Source organism: Schistocerca cancellata, chromosome 2, assembly GCF_023864275.1.
Source record: "Schistocerca cancellata isolate TAMUIC-IGC-003103 chromosome 2, iqSchCanc2.1, whole genome shotgun sequence".
Lineage (NCBI taxonomy): Eukaryota > Metazoa > Arthropoda > Insecta > Orthoptera > Acrididae > Schistocerca > Schistocerca cancellata.
Genome location: NC_064627.1, coordinates 1046764990 through 1046783559, shown reverse-complemented (window position 1 = coordinate 1046783559; position 18570 = coordinate 1046764990). Strand labels below are relative to the sequence as shown.

General features: G+C 41.9%; 1 protein-coding gene and 1 pseudogene across 2 annotated transcripts in view; one reads left to right on the top strand and one right to left on the bottom strand.

Moving 5' to 3' along the window:
* The window catches only part of LOC126149306 (juvenile hormone acid O-methyltransferase-like), an 85233-nt gene that overhangs the window by 46035 nt on the left and 20628 nt on the right, over positions 1-18570 (top strand). The gene's annotated exons all lie outside the window — the stretch shown is intronic.
* On the bottom strand, positions 6901-7018 carry LOC126163254 (5S ribosomal RNA; annotated as a pseudogene).

Below are 18570 nucleotides of genomic sequence, written 5' to 3'. Positions count from 1 at the left end.
CCCACAATGACGTCAGAGCACTTCTCAGGTGGGGTTGTGTTTGCAGGGTAGTCCCACATCCACAATAACTGTGTACACAGTCACAGATGGTGCAGTGTGGCACAGAGAAGATGCCTACAAACTTTAGGCTGTGCAGAAGAGTTGCAAACTGATGTGGCCCGACGACTTAATGTGACTTGTTCTGTTGTTTCTCATATGAGGCGACACTGTATAGAAACTGAAACTATATCCCAGAGGCTGTTTAGATTGTCATATCCATGACCGGTGAGGCTTCTGTCCTGCAATCGCTCCCAGCCAGTCGGACAGGGATGGTCAGCAGGACTCCGAAAGTTTGTAGCAATCATTTCTATTGCTTAACGAATGACATCAGAAAGAGTGGACGGTTATTTGGCTGTAAGAGCACGATGGTATCGTATTACTACTGCACTGCAAATGGCATCTGACATCGCAGCATCCACTGATCGTGTTGTGTCAAGCGAAAAAATGGTTCAAATGGCTCTGAGCAGTATGGGACTTAACTTCTGAGGTCATCAGTCCCCTAGAACTTAGAACTACTTAAACCTAACTAACCTAAGGACATCACACACATCCATGCCCAAGGCAGGATTCGAACCTGCGACCGTAGCGGTCGCGCGGTTCCAGACTGTAGCGCCTAGAACCGATCGGCCACTCCGGCCGGCTGTGTCAAGCCAAACAGGGTACAGAAGTCTTTGGTAGCGTGCCCTTTACTGCCGGATACTTGCTGTATTTGTACCCCTGACGAGTCTTCAGAAATGTTCAAATGTGTGTGAAATCTTGTGGGACTTAACTGCTAAGGTCATCAGTCCCTAAGCTTACACACTACTTAACCTAAATTATCCTCAGGACAAACACACACACCCATGCCCGAGGGAGGACTCGAACCTCCGCCGGGATCAGCCGCACAGTCCATGACTGTAGCTCCCAAGACCGCTCGGCTAATCCCGCGCGGTCTGACGAGTCTTCACAGAAGGGAATGTGTACTGTGGAGTCGTCAACATGCCACCTGGACGGTCGAACATTGAGCTAATATTCGTTTCACGTAGGAGTCCCGATTTGGTCTGGAGAGTGATTCTGGACGGATTCGCATCTAGAGGGCACGTGGAACACAATTTCGGAACCAAAATATTATGGAAAGGTAACGATATGGAGATGGATCCCTAATGGTGTGGGCAGGAATTATGTTGAGCACTTGAATACCTCTTGATGAAACTGTACGGATGAATCAGCAAGATTTAACTGCTGTCCAGTACCGTGAGGAGATCTTGGGATCTCATGCGCGGTTGTTGCGAGGTGCTGTGGGCCCAGACTTCGTATTGATGGACGGTGATGCTCGACCTCATAGAGCACGAGTGGTTCATGTTTTGTTGGAAACGGAAGGTATTGTGAGACCTGAGTTTCTCCTGGCGTATACAATTTTCAAACAGCTTACGGGAATCCAGCCAGGTAGTATTAACAGCGACCACCGATATTTCAGCGGGAAGACAACCCGCCATTTTCAAACCTAGCTGCAACGGACAGGCAATGTACAGGCAAATTTAAAACCTCGGTTCTCAGACTAATGCAGGAAAGATCTCTCACACGCACACGCACAACACCAGTGTCACCAAAGATGACCAAAGTCAGAGATATCGATAGTGAGACTACACTACCAACTAGAAGGTGAGGTAACATTGACTCTGTCCCTCTGTTTTTGACAAGGGAGAGAGTAGGATTCAAAACAGAGTTTAAACAAAAACCTCCATCCCTGGCCGGCCGGGGTGGCCGAGCGGTTTTAGGCGTTACAGTCTGGAACCGCGCGACCGCTACGGGCATGGATGTGTATGATGTCCTTAGGTTAGTTCGGTTTAAGTAGTTCCAAGTTCTAGGGGACTGCTGACCTCTGAAATTAAGTCCCATAGTGCTCAGAGCCATTTGAGCCCCCATACCTGTTTACTACGTTGCTCGCTAATTTAATCTCAACTGCCTCCTTAATAACACTGTCCCAGTAGCTGGACGTGCATGCCTCGCTGTTGTTGTATTACATGGGGTGACCAGTATCCAAGCAATGTTCGGCAATAGCAGATCTACTTGGCTGCTGTAATCGTGTTTGCCGTTTATTCTCAGTACATCGGTACTCCACGGTCCTCATAGTTTGACCAACATACGACATCCCACAGCTACAAGGAATAAGATATACACCCGCCTTACGCACACCAAGATCATCCTTAACGGAACCCAAAATCACTCTAATTTTAGATGCTAGTTCGTAGTCCCACTATCGATATCTCTGGCTTTGGTCATCTTTGGTGGCACTGGTGTTCAGTGTGTGTGTGTGTGTCTGTGTCTGTGTGTGTGTGTGTGTGTGTGTGTGTCTGTGTGTGTGTCTGTGTGTGTGTCTGTGTGTGTGTGTGTGTGTGTGTGTGTGTGTCTGTGTGTGTGTGTCTGTGTGTGTGTGTATTTCCTGCATTAGTCCCAGAATCGAGGTTTAAAATTTGCCTGTACATTGCCTGTCCGTTGCAGTTTGCCTTGAAAATGGAGGGGTGTCTTCCCGCCGAAATATCAGCGGTCGCTGTTAATGATACCTGGCTGAATTCCCGTAAGTTGTCTGAAAACGGAAGATATTGCATGCATGGCGTAGCCTGCTCTCTCCAGATTTGCATCCCATAGAGCATGTCTGGGATGCACTAGGGAGATGGGCTGCATCACGTCGGCATTCACCAATCACTCTCAAGGACTCGTGAGTAGCTCTGTAGGAAGAATGGGCGTTATTGCCTAAACATGAGATTGATGACATCATTCAAGCATGCCCTGTCGTTAGTAGGCCCGTGTTGGTGCCTTAGGTTGTCACACCCCATACTGAGCACAATGCGTGTGCAAATTCGTTAAGCTGAAAAAAAAGTAATAGTTTTGGCTACCGTTATGCATGTTGTAGTTGAATATGTTCTGTATTTTTTTTAATTGTTTCTAATTTACTATCACTTGTTTATACTGCTTTGTGGCAACGCAACCTTGCAAAATTTCCGTTTGCTGCTTTAATTTTGGACGCCGTGTAGTTTGATTATTGCAAGCGTTAATGGCTATCGCTGGTTGGCTAGCGACATTGCCAGAATTGCTGTTTAAATATTCATGTATAAGCTCTAACGAATCGAGAACTGACATAAGCTGTTCCAGACCTACCTCCTGCACCTGTATAAATTTCTCCTTTATATGTGCAGGTAATGTAGATTTCAACAGCCAGATTGTCTTTTTGCGACATGGGCTTATCCCAATATCTCTTCTTGTTCAAATATCGTTCAAAATATTTTCTTAAACTGCCGTATTTCGTATTGCACTGTTCTTGATCATATACTTCTTTTCGAAGACGTTGCTGAATCGATGCCGACCATAACTGGTTCATAAAAGCCCAGAAGGCACCATCTTCTTGTATACAGGGTGGTCCATTGATCGTGACCGGGCCAAATATCTCACGTAATAAGCAACAAACGAAAAAACTACAAAGAACGAAACTTGTCTAGCTTGAAGGGGAAACCAGATGGCGCTATGGTTGGCCCACTAAATGGCGCTGCCATATGTCAAACGGATATCACCTGCGTTTTTTTTTTTCAATAGGAACCTCCATTTTTTTATTACATATCCGTGTAGTACGAATGTTTTAGTTAGACCACTTTTTTCGCTGAGTGATAGATGGCGCTGTAATAGTCACAAACATATGGCTTAGAATTTTAGACGAACAGTTGGTAACAGGTAGGTTTTTAAATTAAAATACAGAATGTGGGTACGTTTGAACATTTTATTTCGATTGTTCCAATGTGATACATGTACCTTTCTGAACTTAACATTTCTGCGAATGCATGATCTTACAGCGTAATTACCTGTAAATACCACATTAATGCAGTAAATGCTCAAAATGATGTCCGTCAACCTCAATGCATTTGGCAATACGTGTAACGACATTCCCCTCAACGGCGAGTATTTCACCTTCCGTAATGTTCGCACATGCATTGACAATGAGCTGATGTATGTTGTCAGGCGTTGTAGGTGGATCACGATAGCAAATATCCTTCAACTTTCCCCACAGAGAGAAATACGGGGACGTCAGAGCCGGTGAACGTGCGGGCCATGGTATGGTGCTTCGACGACCAATCCACCTGTCATTAAATATGCTGTTCAATACCGCTTCAACCGCACGCGAGCTATGTGACGGACATCCATAATGTTGGAAGTACATCGCCATTCTGTTATGCAGTGAAACATCTTGTAATAACATCGGTAGAACACTACGTAGGAAATCAGCATACATTGCACCATTTAGATTGCAATCGATAAAATGGGGGCCAATTATCCTTCCTCCCATAATGCCGCACCATACACTAACCCGCCAAGGTAGCTGATGTTCCACTCGTCGCAGCCATCGTGGATTTTCCGTTGCCCATAGTGCCTGCATATTATGCCGGTTTACGTTACCGCTGTTGGTGAATAACGCTTCGTCGCTAAATAGAACGCATGCAAAAAATCGGTCATCGTCCCGTAAATTCTCTTGTGCCCAGTGGCAGAACTGTACACGACGTTCAAAGTCGTCGCCATGCAATTACTGGTGCATAGAAATATGGTAAGGGTGCAATCGATGTTGATGTAGCACTCTCAACACCGATGTTTTTGAGATTCCCGATTCTCGCGCAATTTGTCTGCCACTGTAGTACGGATTAGCCGCGACAGCAGCTAAAACAACTACTTGGGCATCATTTGTTGCAGATCGTGGTTGACGTTTCACATGTGGCTGAACATTTCCTGTTTCCTTAAATAACGTAACTAATCGGCGAACGGTCCGGACACTTGGATGATGTCGTCCAGGATACCGAACAGCATACATAGCACACGCCCGTTGGGCATTTTGATCACAATAGTCATACATCAACACGATATCGACCTTTACCGCAATTGGTAAACGGTCCATTTTAACACGGGTAATGTATCACGAAGCAAATACCGTCCGCAGTGGCGGAATGTTACGTGATATCACGTACTTACACGTTTGTGACTATTACAGCGCCATCTATCACAAATCGAAAAAAGTGGTCCAACTAAAACATTCATACTTCTTTACGTACTACACGAATATGTAATAAAAATGGGGGTTCCTATTAAAAAAAAAAAAAGTTGATATCCGTTTGACCTATGGCAGCGCCATCTAGCGGGCCAACCATAGCGCCATCTGGTTTCCTCCTTCAACCTAGACGAGTTTCGTTCTTTGTAGATTTTTCGTTTGATGCTTATTTCTTGAGATAATTAGCCCGGTCACTATCAATGGACCACCCTGTATAAAGTGTTATTAATTTGATCTTTTGTTCGTCACTCCAGGATTGAGGTGTATGCCTCTAAATCCTTTTATAACATCATCAGGATGTGGGGAATCTTTTTCTCCGGCACATATACCTTGTCGGTGTTTCACAAGCCTTTCTTCCAGCAGGATGGCCGACGGTGTTGGTCCAGAACATGTTTCTTCGAGCATTGACTGACCGGTCCTGTTGGCTCTCTGTATTGTCTATAGCACGGATCTGCGTAACTGTATGCGTCGCTGACACGCGGACTTAACGGTGACGGCTCATGCGCAGTACTTCTGATCGCAGCTAATTCTTGCCGCAGGTTAATAACCTGTGCTCTTAGATCTTCGCGCCATTGTGATATTTCAGGTGGTGCAGTCCTTCCCTGAGTTGTTTCCATTGATAGTTTACGGCATCGTTCGGTGGACTACACTTACGCACGACTTCTTGACCTACAGCCTGTGCATTTGCACGTAATTCACTCCTGACTGATTCATTTGTGTATGCTTTCTGGGTTCACAACTAAGACGAATAGTCGCGTTCGAGTTCTTGGTGCTTTTCTTTTTCTTTTCTTAATTCCACTGCTGAATTTCGGGACTTGTGACACCCCCTCCTCTGTGCTACACGTTGTAATGACAAGTGTTGTTAAGGATCCCCACAATGTGGAATAAGGCTTCTGACTCGAAGTAAAATCATCCTGTAGTAACTCAGCAGGTGTTATTGCCGATTCGTCGCTAACCCACTTTTATACAGTCTCGAAATATTATTCAGTGGCCGATTTGAAATTTCAGTAGTTAATTGTTTTGACTTCCTATTCATTAATATGCAAAGTTAATTGAAACAAACTTTACAGCAACCAGCGCACTGCACGAGCAACTCCAGTATACCGAAATACTGAAATCACGACAATAGCAGCGTAACTTAGCTCGTTTTGTTATTCACGTACGACTCTACTCAACTTCTCACAATACATTGACACAGCTATGAAATGGTAATTCTACAGTGAAATGAAGGTCTCTTTTGTGGCCGGTAAACAGAATAACTTCTTGAAGCATTGCCACTGCCCGTTAATTTCTCATTAGCAATAGGATTGTGTACAGCAGAACATTACGTTACTCACGTTAGTGCTTAATGTTGGCTGGATTGAGTATACCTGTATGGAAACATGTTCGCATTTTATCTTGTGTTTTAGCTTTGAAAATGGAGCAATAATTGAATAAGTTTTTTGGTGTAGTGATTTTAGCAGTAACTGTAGCGTAATGCTCACTGCAATCCATAAGACCTTAATAATAATAAACTAAAATTGAAAAATTGACCTACATGTTTTGAAGGATGAAACGTAATGCCCTTTATTTAAGAAACATAAAAAAACTCCTCCCGAACAGGCCATGAAGGCCCAACGGTACCGACAGGCCACCGTGTCATCCTCAGCCCACAGGCGTCATTGGATGCTGATATGGAGGGGCATGTGGTCAGCAAACCGCTCTACTAGCCGTATGTCAGTTTACGAGACCGGAGCCGCTACTTCTCAGTCAAGTAGCTCCTCAGTTTGCCTCACAAAGGCTGAGTGCACCCCGCTTGCCAACAGCGCTCAGCAGACCGGATGGTCACCCATCCAAATGCTAACCCAGCCCGACAGAGCTTAACTTCGGTGATCTGACGGGAACCGGTGTTACCACTGCGGCAAGGCCAATGGCATTTAAGAAACTATGTTTAATGAAAAAAGTCTGAAAGCTGTCACTGGAAACGTTATGGTACTGACGATTGTTAAACTCATTTAATCTGAGCATGACCAGTCACTTTTGTAAAATATGGTACTTTAATAGTCTTTTCAAGAAATGAAGATTATTACCTTTTGGTTTCAGAAAACTTAGCTCGCACTATTACTATTTAATTTGTTCAATTGTGAGCGGTTAACATAAAGCATTGTCAAATTTTCGACTGCTTCAAACTTATCACAAAAAATGTTGTCAGATTATTATTCACTCTCGTAAGTAAAGTTCTCTCTTTTAATACAACTCGGAAGTTCCCTTAAGGAAAGGAAGGAGCCTATCATGGAAAATATTTGGGCTCAAATACAGGGTGATTCAAAAAGAATACCACAACTTTAAAAATGTGTATTTAATGAAAGAAACATAATATAACCTTCTGTTATACATCATTACAAAGAGTATTTAAAAAAGTTTTTTTTCACTCAAAAACAAGTTCAGAGATGTTCAATATGGCCCCCTCCAGACACTCGAGCAATATCAACCCGATACTCCAACTCGTTCCACACTCTCTGTAGCATATCAGGCGTAACAGTTTGGATAGCTGCTGTTATTTCTCGTTTCAAATCATCAATGGTGGCTGGGAGAGGTGGCCGAAACACCATATCCTTAACATACCCTCATAAGAAAAAATCGCAGGGGGTAAGATCAGGGCTTCTTGGAGGCCAGTGATGAAGTGCTCTGTCACGGGCTGCCTGGCGGCCGATCCATCGCCTCGGATAGTTGACGTTCAGGTAGTTACGGACAGATAAGTGCCAATGTGGTGGCGCTCCATCCTGCTGAAATATGAATTGTTGTGCTTCTTGTTAGAGCTGAGGCAACAGCCAATTCTCTAATATCTACAGATTCTGTAGTCCAGTTACAGTAGCACCTTCGAAGAAAAAGGGACCAAAAACTTTATTGGCTTAAATGGCACAGAAAACGTTCACCTTAGGCGAGTCACGTTCATACTGAGTTGTTTCCCGCGGATTCTCGTCGATTCACTTCTGCCGTACTCAATAACACAAAAAGCTTTCTGTTGAGCGGTCGCCATCTTAGCATCAACTGACGCTGACGCCTAGTCAACAGCGCCTCAAGCGAACAAATGTACAACTAAATGAAACTTTATAGTTCCCTTAATTCGCCGACAGATAGTGCTTAGCTCTGCCTTTTGTCGTTGCAGAGTTTTAAATTCCTAAAGTTGTGGTATTCTTTTTGAATCACCCTGTATAACAATTATCATCACAATGAAAAACTGTCAACAATATCAGTTCTAAACGCAGATATGCCTGTACAAACTCGTACGATAAACTGGTTAGATCTTACTTTGGGCTGAATCTTCTTAGGTGCTTCGTCAGATAACATTATGAAGCAATAAATGGTACTGGCTCTTCATGGCATCGATTTACAGTATGCAGAATTGGGCCCATAGCACGTTTTTTTGCCAGTTAACCTCTTGAAATCTTGTTCTGTGCTCACAAAATTCCAAATACCGCCTGCCCATACAAAATCTTCTTACTGCAGCCTAGCGACGAGCATTTCAGCACCATTATAAGCGCACACAAATCTCAGCACACTTCGACTGTAATACGTTTCGAACTGTCCTGAACTCTGAATTATTCTGCAGGAAATACACGAGCATTTAGTTCATCCCCTATCTTTAAGAACACAATAAATTCAACACAAATGGTCTTCGTTGACCACCAAAAGAAACAAGTAACCAACTTCGTGGCTCTTTCCTAACAGGGAAATATGCTCACAACTAAACGCAAGTACTTGGAACAACAAAAACAAGATTTTCATAGTCAGAGTTCTTTCTCTACTAGTTAACTATCAAATATTAAGTCCTTATTCTTCTTAAGTGGTGCACATTGGAACAGATTAACACTTAAGTTACGGTCTGTACGACTTCACAGTTTCTGCAGTCTTGCCAGTGAGTCTGACATAATGCTCACAGGCTGGCGCACCGGTTCAGAAGTCCCTTGGCGGCGGCGTGCCGTCGGCGGTGCTGCATCCGGAGCAGACTTCCTCTCTTGGCTGGCTGTGTCGTAATTGCCGTGATTGTCGCGGACGCGATCCTAAATACCCGCACGGGAGGTACATTTCTTCGTAATTGGCTGCCCATGAGACTGGCGGATGCAGCAACAGGTTCGTGGTACGAGCGACCCCTTTCACTGATTTACACGCCCTCTGTACTGTGGTCCGGTGCACGCCAAGGCCCTCTGCATGTCGCTCTGCAAATGACAGAGACGGAACGCCGTACCTCACGTCACCCTGCAGCAACCAGCCAAGGCGCCACAACAGCAGCGCCTGAAGGAGGGCTGGCTGCAGCAATTTCAGCACTCTCTGCGGCAATCGACAAGGTAACACACCTTGCCGACACGCTGCAGAGAGTTGCTGAAGTAGTGATGACCGCCGCACCGGCGGCTGTACAACAGCCGTCGAAGTAAGGCGCTCCCTACGCCGTCCGCGCCGGGAGCAGCGAAGACGGCCTGTCATGGGCCCACCCAGTGTCTGCAGTGCAGGCACCAAGAAGTTTTACGAACCTGAGAAGGGCCATAAGAAAACACAAAAGAAAGAGAAGAATTAACCACGCCAAAAGTAAGACGACCTGGAGGCAAAGTAGGTTAAGCCTACTAGGACTCCGCCAACCAGGGTCCGGGGGGGGGGGGGGGCTGCTGAAGCCCGGTTCGTCCGTTCGTAACGCCGTGTAGTCTCAGGGGCTCAGCTGGCAACCAACCCGACAGCGGTGTGTTGCCGTGTTGCGTCGGCGGTTGACGGCTTTTGCGATACGCCACATTTTACGTCTGAACCAGAAGCAGTCTGGTAACTCAATGCTATGACTGCCTCTCCAACAGCAATTTCGCGAGCAGTTGCATCCAAACCCATTAATGAAGCCTACCGATCGACACTCTTACAGATAATGTTACCCCCTTGACTATCCCAGTCTATCTACGTACAATACTTTAAACGTTTATTGTTAATGTATTGAAACATAGCTCACTGAATTAAATAACATTTATAAACATATTCACCGCATAAACATTGCAGAAAAATACACACAATCCTAACCATACATTAAAGTGAAAAATCGATAATCCACTGTCTTGTGATGTTACAAACTGATCTGAGAATTGTTGCACAGCTGTTTCCATTGCTGTCTGTGTTGTCTTTAACTCGCCAACCTCAAAAGAAAATTGCTTTATTGTTCCGAGCGTACCTCCGTCTGCTTTTTCGACTCATTTATTTCGGAACTTATTCCTGTAAGACTCACTTTAGTCTGATTTTCGTGTTCTTGGCTACTTTGTCAAAATTCTTTCATGCATATATCCAGAATTTTTGCTAAATGTTCGGGATTGGGTTTCTTTTTGTCGCCTTGTCTCTTATCTCGATCATTTAGCTTCACATCAAGATTTCGCAAAAGATGTTGAAAACTATTCGTCATATTTTCTAATCTGACATATCATGAATGGATCTGTTACTGGAGGTGGTTGTTGAACTGATGTATCTGTGTTTGTGACAATGGCAACTGTAATTTCGAAGTTCGTTCAAATGTCTCTGAGCGCTATGGGACTTAACTTCTGAACCGGCCGTTGTGGCCAAGCGGTTCTAGGCGCTTCAGTCTGGAACCGCGCGACCGCTACGGTCGCAGGTTCTAATCCTGCATCGGGCATGGATGTATGTGATGACCTCAGATGTTAAGTCCCATAGTGCTCAGAGCCATTTGAACCATTTTGAAGTTAACTTCTGAGGTCATCAGTGCTGCTCTCACGGTGTCTAATGACTACTGAGGTCTCTGATATGGAGTACCTCGCAGTAGATGGCAGCACAATGCACCTGATATGAAAAACTTATGTTTTTGGGGGTGTCCGGATACTTTAGATCACATAGTGTATTTCGTGTCTGCGGTTGGGAATTACAGGCGCCGCACATTGCTGGTCTGCAGATACGTGAACCACGACGGTCACCTGAGACAGCATTACACATCGAGAAGGCGTGCAGTATCGCTGCTCCGGCTTGTTACGGCAAACAGGATCACAATCTTGCCACTTGTTCTCAGCTGCACCAACGTAGTAAAACTTCTGTGTAGAATAGATCCATCAAACTTGATTCAGTCTTAGATAATTTCAGATTGCGTTATCCAAGTTTTGAGCCAGAGTCAATTGTTGAATCAGACTAACTTTAGTCCTTGCCAACCAGTCGTCAACCAATGGAGTGTTAACTATTCGTTGTATCTACTTGTGTTGCCAACAGATCATGTTTTGTCATCACGCTAACATGTTTTACTTTTCCTATTAATTTAGTCAATAAGTTTGTGCCATAACTTCTATAAAAGATCAGTCCTGCATTGATATATTAATCACCCATCAACAATTGACTAAAATAATGAAAGGACCACCATTTCATTAATATTATTTCAGCACTCAAGCCCATTTAGATTCTAATGAATGTGATAACCACCGAGTGAGGTAGCGTGGCAGTTAGCACACTGGACTCACATTCGAGAGTACGACGGTTCAACCCACGTCCGGCAAACTTGATTTAGATTTCCCCTGATTCCAGTAAGTCGCTTAAGGCAAATGCCAGGATGGTTCCTTTGAAAGAGCACGGCCAGTTTCCTTCTCCATCCGTCCGTAATCCGAGCATGTGCTCCATGTCAGTGACCTCGTTGTCGACGTTACGTTAAACATTAACCTACTCCTTAACAGAGCAGAGTTTCCACCACATACAAACTGCTATCTGATAACGTCAAATGATGGCTGTCAACTACAAACACAGTCACAGGGAAATATCAGTTTATCAGATGCATGAGTCAGGTAGTGAAGTGGAAGGCTTACTAGTTAGTGACTGCGATCCCGGAGTAAACTCATAATCGCCGGTAGCCTTTCACAACATGCAAGTCCAGTGTGGTCTTTCACCAATATGGACGTCAATAGATCTTGCCCTAATTGTACGGTGAGTATTTTCATTATATTCATCAAAGAATTGTGATAGAATGTCTAGCTATTTGCATGGTCCTAAGGGATTAAATTGCTTCCATATCCGAATTTTTATTTTTCTGTTAATGTGTCCAACAGAATTAGTTTTCAAATAGGAGTTTTTGTGCAATTACTACCTCGAAATGTGTGTTGCAGATTCGCCTCCATTATCGGTGTGATTGTCAGGACACTGATTCATTCCAGTCTGCAGCAATTGTACAAACACCTGTGCAGATTTGTTCTCTGCCTTCAGCTTCACGTGGAGGGCCCATATAAATCTGGAATATGCATCTACGTCCATTAAAACTTGCTTGAAATCCTTATTCAGTTGTGAATATTCCTGCATGTCTACTAGGTCAGCCTGCCATAGATCATCCAGTCCTTGTATTATGACATGGCTGTGCATGAATGTTTTGTAGCCTGGTCTGTTCACAAACAACGGTCTCCATAATCACTCGTTAATGTTTTTCCTAAGCTCTGATATTATTGATATGTTTTAATTTGTGTGACCTGTATTCTCCACAACTGCTGATGCTGTGAGTAATTGTTTGTTCCACGATTTCGTTTCGGTCATAGTTATATGTATATAATATGTATTCCAGGGGTAGAATTTTTAATCTTTGAAGCTGAACTTCAGTGCCTTTGCCTGCATTGTGTGTAGCTTCTAATGTAAGTTTAGTTATATTCTTGCATTTTATATTCGTCTTTTAGGTGTCTTGGCTTTTCTATGTGCCTTAGTCATACGTAATATTTTACCATGTGCTTTATTATCTGGGAATACACTTCGGCTTTCGAAGTTTTTAAGAATATTAGTCAATAAACCAGGTGTTCTTTCAAATTCATTATTCCCAACTGGTATTGCATTCTCGGTTGAAAGTATAGTGTGATTACCCTACATATATGGCTTCTTAGTACTGACTCTGAAAGTTGTCTAACTCATCATCACTGGGACGGTTAATGAAATCTGTAATAGCACATTCTTCTTCTTTTTTTTTACTTCTTCCTCCTCCTCTTTTTTACCTCCATCCATAGTGTGTGACAACCTTTGCAGATTTTGTTACTGATTTAAACTTTTCTAAGAGACTGACTTGTTCGTGACTGCCCTAATTTTAGCAATCATAATTTCCAATGAATGTCGTTATGCGCTTCAATAACCTTACACTTTGTCGCTTACATGGTATTGTATGCTAAACTGGTTTTGAGTTAGCATGCATATTCCATATACTCAGACTACTGGTGGTGATGGGATGCATGTTCCATAGCTAATGTCTGAACAAAGCTGAGTGAGTGTATCCAATAGCCTTGCATTGATTTCTTCAATTTGTTGCTGGATTCTGGCTACTGTTTCGATAAGATGATAAAGTTCCATTAATTTCGTGTTGTCTGCATGTACGACCTGTGCTTAGCACCCCTAAATGAGTGCACTGTATTTGCATGAGCCTATCCATAGCCCACAGTATACTGATAGTCAGGTATTTTTGCTCTATCTCTTAAACAGGAACTTGTGGAAGCTCCGTCTATACCGACCATCATTCAGTTTCTTCATTTTATCTATAACCGGGAAGCCATACTGAAAGTGACTCCCCAAATCCATGCATATGTCAAAGAGGACCCAAAAAAGTTTTTTTTGTTTAATAAATCTCTGATTCTTCCTGATATTGAAAATATATACCTTATGTACAGTACCTCACCATTATCGTGCTTAAATGCCTTTCTAAAGCAGATGCGGAGCACGAATGCCTGTCACACTACTGTCGTACGCAAAACATTACCTACAACGTCTTGTTATATACTTTTGGTGCAGATATTTCCATAACAACTTGTCTGTGTAATATTCTTGAACATGCCGACTGTTCTAAGAGCAGGGGTTTATTGCACTCGAACTTTCTGTTGATACAAGTAGATTACTTAAGTTTTTCAAGTGCTTTTGTGTTGCAAACTTACTGTCGTGAATGTGTATTTCAACTATTTTACATCGTAAAATACGAAAAACGAAGAAGTTTAATTGCAGTCGTAAATTTTGTGGTAGTCAACATAAATGCATCATTGGAAATCGTAAAAATGAAGAAATTGTTACGGTACAACAAAGTCAGTTTCCTCAAAAATTTCGCCAGGCAGTGCTTCAGAACGCAAGTTCAAACATATTACCAAAAATTAACAACATGTTGGTGTTGAAAATATAAAAATAACGGTTACATTTTGATTAGTAAGAGCAAGCTTTCAGAGTTGCTTTTGTGTGTTGCTAAATATAAATACCGTAATAGTGAAAAGCCCATTATGGTTAGTGATCATATAAGAGAACAGGCTTATCCAGAAAGATAGTAATGGAATATCAAGTGTGTAAAATAACGAAATGCACAGTGTCATGTAAGATGCACAAAATATAACCAATTGAATATTCGCCTTACTTATTCCATGAGGTGTATTGAGAATATAAAAAAAGGAGTTCTACCAACACCTGTCAAACTCGAGAGATATGATAAGCGTTTGCATAATACCACAACAGAAGCCAGTGAAGCATCTAAGCAGAGGGCAGCGAAAGAAACTGTGTAGATATTAGACAGCGTACTAATATTCTTGCTGCATTGGACGGTTCCTGACATAAGAGAGGCTATGTATCACTGCAGGTTATTCTCACAATTGCTTCCGTAGATATAGGCAATGAGTTGGATTATAATTGACAAAACATTGGCAAGGTTGTGCCACTAAGGTAAATGAACAGAAATGTGACAAGAACTTCGACGATTTCAATGGTGGCGTGGAAAGCAAAGAGGCAGTCTCTATTTTTAGTAAGTAAATTGCTAGATGTGGTGCATGCGAGCTAACATCCCAAAGATGTTAGGGCTCACATGCGGTTCGTCTTCGTCGTAGTGTCTTGACTAAAACTCGTCTAGGGGTTGAACCGGACGTGTCGCATTACACGCCCTAAACTAGACACTTGTGGCCCTTTGGTTAAATTGCCTGGCTGGTGGCAAGTTTGCGAAATACAAAGTTAATATAACATATAATAACAATAATAATATTGGGAATTAAATTAACGACCCATAAATGATATAGGCCACACAGTTGCAATTTCGTTAGAATAATGTTTATTCAGAAAGCAAAATAAGAGCGAAAGTGGTCGTATTTAGAGATACTGTTACACTCGAGCGCATATCCATCTGACACAGTTTGATCATTCACAATATCATCGCGTAATGCAGGATACTGGGAGATGAAGCAGCTTGCACAGGATAGAGTAGCATGGAGAGCTGCATCAAACCAGTCTCAGGACTGCAGACAACAACAACAACAACAACAATGCAAGTTAGAGTTCACACAAGGCGAGTGGCTTCTCACCGTTCAGACTACGTCCCGCGATACCACACAACGCGAAATTTTCTAATTCGTTTCATTTCGTAGCTGCCTAAAGACCGACTGTCCACTTTCGCGTCTGGTGTCTCCAGCCGAACTGTCCGCTTTCGCGTCTGCACCCGCACTGACCCTCTGCCCGTTCCCGTCCACGTTTCCCGCGCGCCGAATATCGCTCAACTGACTAGGGCAGTTCTTTCCTGAAGCCGTCCATCTTATTGGCTACAGCTTATTCTACATTATTTTACATTTTAACATACTTAAATAATCAAATCTTGATCCATTGTTAAATTCTTTTACATAAAACCAATAAAATTTCCTTCTTAACTTTGAATGTCGCGGCCAGTAGCCTTGCGCCAATGTGCTTTCTGATAAATAAATAAATAAAGAACAAAATTAACTATTATGCACTAAACTTTACAATAAATATTCTATTACCTAATGATTCAATAATGTGTCATGCCATCGTCGTTCAGTGTGTTTTGTGTGGAGGAAGTGATCTGATGCTTAACTGAAAATACTGATAATTTAAATTTACTATATCATTTTAAACTAATGAAGTTACAAGAGTTGATATTTACAACGTTTGTCATTTTGATGATGTACTTCTGTATGAAATGTCGATCGTTAAGATCGACTAAAGCGTTCAGATTTTAGCATTCAGGTCTTTGTCACAAAAGTTGCGGATTTCACTTTAACAGTAAATCCTAAACTCTTATAGACATTATCAATATTCAAGTTTTATTGGGATCACCATGAAAATTTATGAAGGTTGGTAGATTAAAATAACTGTTGCTTAATTCCCTGAATTACTACAGAATTTAATAGTTTCCATAAATGTTTCCCTTTATGGCCTATCTTAGGTCCGCCATATTTAACACTGCTACGTCTCCTTTGCCACAAAAGCCTTCTACTGGGTTTCCCTATGACGTACGTTCTCGTCTGCCTCACTCGCACGCTACAGCACTTAGGCATCAATAGACAATAGACGCCTGTGAGTTTCCCCATCTCGTGATGAAACTACGCCCTTTGTGGCACGCGGTCCCGGATGACAGAGTTCGTTTCACAATTCCTGTAGGCTGACTCTTTCGGCCATAACTTAAATGAGGGCAATGCTCGGTAACTCTCATGCATGATACTATCTTCATGATGGTGACTTGATGGACTTGACTAATGTTCTGGCTGCTAAACCATATGATTAAACTGAAATAAAAAACTAGAATGCATAGGACATGAGCTGCAGAGAACTGGGGCAAGTCAGGAAACTCTGCAAGGACATAACAGGATAAAAACTCTGACAAAGCAAATGGTGGACAAGGAAACTTACCGAATCAGAAATAAAAAACCTCATCGAATATTATGCTCTAGCCGTCACGAGAAACAGCGAAAATGTCAGTGAGTTAACAAAAGCAGTTTGGGAAACTCTGTTTCACAACATATCCATTGATAAGCAACTAGAACATCGCCTCTTGCCAGAAGGAAACATTTCATGCTGCACGTATTGAAACGTCCCCTTTGGAAAATTAGAAATGACTGTGCTGGTAAACCTCTTACGTTATTTGATTTTCAAACAGCTGAGCAAAACTGAACGTACTCAGACACTTCTCTCTTTACTTATTCTGATCAACAGTAAACTGACACACAATATATTTTTTGCGAAACGCAATCTGACTTTCAATAATCCCTACAAAAGAATGGCCCTGGCTAACAGTGGCCTATATCTTTCATGAGTCACTTACCTCACAAAAATCTTCGTTACTCGAACTACTGCAATACAGCGAGCGCCAATACTACCAGCTAAATAAAAGATTCTAACTACTGAAAGCACTAACTATTGATAGGCATAGTTAGCAAATGAAAGATTTTGATAGAGAACAAACAATATATTTACATTAATAATGTTCAGAAGTCGTCATACGTATATCAGTTCATGATATCCAGTATTACAAATTTACTCTTTCTGATGGACACACGTCCAAGATCGTCTGCTCTCAAAATTCTGCCATCTCCCTCCCCACATCCACCACTGTTGGCGGCTCACCTCCAACTGCGCAACGCTACGCGCTGTTCACATCCAACTGCCCAACACTACGCGCTGTTCACATCCAACTGCCCAACACTACAATAGCAAATATTCCAACAATGCAAACCAGCCACAGACTGCACGCAGCACAGTCAGTGATTTTTCATACAGAGCGCTATGTGGCATTACCAACATAAAAACCTAAACAGCCTACTTACAGTATAATAGGTGTGAAGCAAATGGACATAAACACATACATGCAAACTCAACCAAAGAAGATGAAAAGGACACTTAGAATCAACAAAATTATGGAGTTGGAATGTTTTGACATGTTATTACTGAGAAGAAAATGGCATCAAATCTTTAGTTTCAATTTACTCTAATTAAAGTTTTTGCAGTTGTAGGTATCAGCATCTCATCCAATATGAAAGTTAGAAAAACAAAATTTTACGTAAATAATAATGTAATGCTTGCCTATGCAATGAACCGCATTATTCAGCAAAGTATTAAATATTTTAATCTGGAGAATGTCATATGCACTTAAATTATTAGGTAAAAAATTGACTTCTAAAAACATTTTAAAAAATACAAGAAACAACAAATTGGTAAATATTCCATATTTACTGTTTCAACAAGGTAATGATTAAAAAAATTGTTTTGACCTGTTTTGAGTAGTGTGTAAAAATTACACGTAATTCTTCATGTAAGACAAAAACAAGTATTCACTGCTTGATATATTTCACAGTTTTTAAATTTCTTCATATAGACTTTTTTCTGGTTAAAGTTTCATTATCTATTAAAGTCTTGTGTTATTAAATTTCAAAATACTATTAAACAGTACAGGTCTCCACGTCCAGGTTCCCTTAACAAATTCGTTAGATGGCATGTCAGCCTCAACATGTTCTGGGTAAATGTATTTTACATTCACATTGTCCTGTTTGAATAATAAGGTTGACTTTATCTCCTCCACCTGCTGAGGAATCTTGGAATACATATGGCTTAAATAAATGACGTCGACTTTCATATGATGGCCAAAACAAAAATATCTTTGTATCTTGTCTTTGCTCTCCACTATGACATCATCAAATACGAACATATTTTATGGCTTTACTTGCTCTGTTGGTGGAATATAACTGCTTCCACCAAAT